Source organism: Struthio camelus, chromosome 31 (assembly GCF_040807025.1).
Source record: "Struthio camelus isolate bStrCam1 chromosome 31, bStrCam1.hap1, whole genome shotgun sequence".
NCBI lineage: Eukaryota > Metazoa > Chordata > Aves > Struthioniformes > Struthionidae > Struthio > Struthio camelus.
This window is the reverse complement of record NC_090972.1, coordinates 538,066-540,565: the sequence shown is the minus strand read 5'-3', so window position 1 is coordinate 540,565 and position 2,500 is coordinate 538,066. Positions and strand designations below refer to the sequence as shown.

At 77.6% G+C, this 2,500-nt stretch overlaps 1 non-coding gene across 1 annotated transcript; it reads right to left on the bottom strand.

The window, feature by feature from the left end:
- Positions 1-852: 852 nt before the first annotated feature.
- On the bottom strand, positions 853-1,005 carry LOC138063438 (5.8S ribosomal RNA). Its single transcript, XR_011137034.1, has one exon. It is a non-coding gene; the product is annotated as a 5.8S ribosomal RNA (ribosomal RNA).
- Positions 1,006-2,500: the final 1,495 nt, after the last annotated feature.

Here is a 2,500-nt window from a genome sequence, read left to right as displayed (position 1 = left end):
CCCTCCCCCGTCTCGCCACCGAACGGCGCCGCCCGCGCTTGCCCCACACCACCGCCCCGCGGAGACACCCGCGCGCCGTCGCTGCCGGCCTCAACGCAACGCCGCGGCTGACGCCAGCCGGCGGGTGGAAGTGGCTCGGCACGCACTACGGACGCGGGTGCGCCGCGGGGGGGGGCAGAGGGGGCTCGGCGGGCGCCGAAGCGGCAGCAGTCGGGGCAGGGAGAGGGCAAGGGGAGGGGAAGAAAGGCAGCCGGCCGTCCCCCCCGCCGGAGGGGAACGGGGGACCAGCGCACCACCGGGAGAGTGGTGGAGGAGAGCCGTCGTACGGCGGGCACTGGCGGTGGCGGCGGGCGGCGGCGGCAGGTGCCGGGCCACCGCGACCGACCGAACCTGGGGGCCCGGCGGGACGAACTCCGCACAGCGGGCGCTCCGGGAGCGGGGGTTTCCCGAGTCTGCACTTAGGGGGACGAAGGCCCGGGCCCACACGGGGAGGAGAGGCACCCCCTCTCCCCGGCGGCGCGGGCCTGCGAGGCGCCCCAGCCGCGCCACACCGCACACACCGCGCAGGGCAGCGGTGGCCACCGGGCTCGGAGGGGAGGGAGGGCAGGGCAAGGCACGCCGGCCGCGGACGGTGGAGGCGGACGGTCGGCCGGAGCCGGGCAGGCAGGCCAGCCGGAAGACCGGGGCCACCGGTGCACGCACCGGTGGTCCCGGCTCCGCCGCCGCCGCCGACTCACCGCCGCCGCCGCCCCCCCACCGACTCGCCGCCGCCGCCGCCCCCCCCGGCCCCCCCCCGAGGGGCGGCACACCGCTGCGCCAACGCGGCAATGGGGGTGACGATTGACCGTCAAGCGACGCTCAGACAGGCGTAGCCCCGGGAGGAACCCGGGGCCGCAAGTGCGTTCGAAGTGTCGATGATCAATGTGTCCTGCAATTCACATTAATTCTCGCAGCTAGCTGCGTTCTTCATCGACGCACGAGCCGAGTGATCCACCGCTAAGAGTTGTCTCGGTTTCGGTCCCCACCGCGCGCGCGGGGGGACCGGGCAGCTTTCGCAGCCCCCTGAGGGCCCCCATCCGCTCTGCCTCCCTCCTCACGCCGACGCCGGCTGCTGAGCAAGGGACAGCGGAGAGAGAGGGCACGCCTCACTGACCGTACAAGCACAGAGGGAAAAAAAAAGGGGGGGGGGGGGGAGAACAGACCCGAACGAGAGGGGCGGGGAGCCCTCGCTCCCGACCTGGGACAACCCCTTTCTCGCTTCGAGTCCGGCCCAGGCGCCCGGCTCGGCCTGGCCCAGCAGGGAGCGGCGCGCCAGCCGCGCCACCTGCCTCAGGGACCGGGGTGTGGGTCCCCGCGGAGCCCCGGCGTCGGAGCCCGGCCGCCGCTGGGAGCGGCGCCACCCGCTGCCCGCGCGCCCGCGACCCGCCAGCCGCACGCTTCCGAGCTCCTTCGCTCGCCTCACCGGCCTCCAGCTCCGCCGCCCCGGAGACGGCACCCAACACCCGCCTGCACACACGCAGCCTCCCGAGCGACGCCACGCACTCGCCCGTCCCTTCCGCGGGCAGACGCCTGGCGGCAGGCAGACGGGCGAGGCGGGACGGACGGGGAACGGCGCCCGCTCTCCCCGCCTCCACGCGGAGACCGGGAGGGGCCGCCCCCGCCCGCCCGCCCGCCGCCCGCCTGCCGCCCAGCGAAGCCGGGTCGGGCAGAGCGAGGCAGGCGCGCCGGATGGCGGAGTGCCGGGGCAGGGCGGGGGGGGAGGGAAGGAAGGGTGCCGCCGACGGCCACGGCGGGAGACTGAGAGCACCGGCCAGGGAGGAGAAGGGATGCGCTGGGGCTCGGCGTCCGCACCACCCGCGGTGGGGGCTCGCCGTCCCGGCGGCGAGCACGCGCTCGCGCCGGGGTCGCGCGTTCGAGGCAGGCCGGCGCAAGCCGACCGCGCGGCGTCTCTCCGCCGAGACCAGACCGCGGAGAGAGGGGGCAGGGTACCCCTCTCCGTCCCGGCTGCCCGCGGGGCATGCACGGGCCGCGCCGGCGGGCATGGGGGGGTGCGGCGCCCGCGCGCGCCGACCCCCCGGCCCCTCCGGCAGCACGCCCGGCTGCCCCCCGGGTCGCATCGGGCCGCCCGAGTCTTTAAACCCCCGCCCGGCTCTCCGACCGAGAACCCTCGGGCCCGGAGCCCGGGGCCCATGGCCATCCCTACCCGGGGGGGCCGCTACCGGCGGCCGCGGTGGCCGGAGGCCCTCCTCCTTCCTCCCAGCGCGCCCCCCCCCCCCGCCGCCCCCCGCCGCCCCCGGCCCGGCCGACTCGCAGCGCGGCCCCCACACGGCACGGCGTGGGGCGGCTGGAGCGGTGTGGGGGGGGGGGGAAGGGAGGGGAGGAGGAAGCGTGGAAGGCCGGCAGGGCACGGCCGGTGCGGCACGCGCAGCGCAGCGCCCGGGAGGAGCACGCTGGCACACGGGACCACACGGGTGGGTCACCGAGGGGAGGCAGGAGAAGC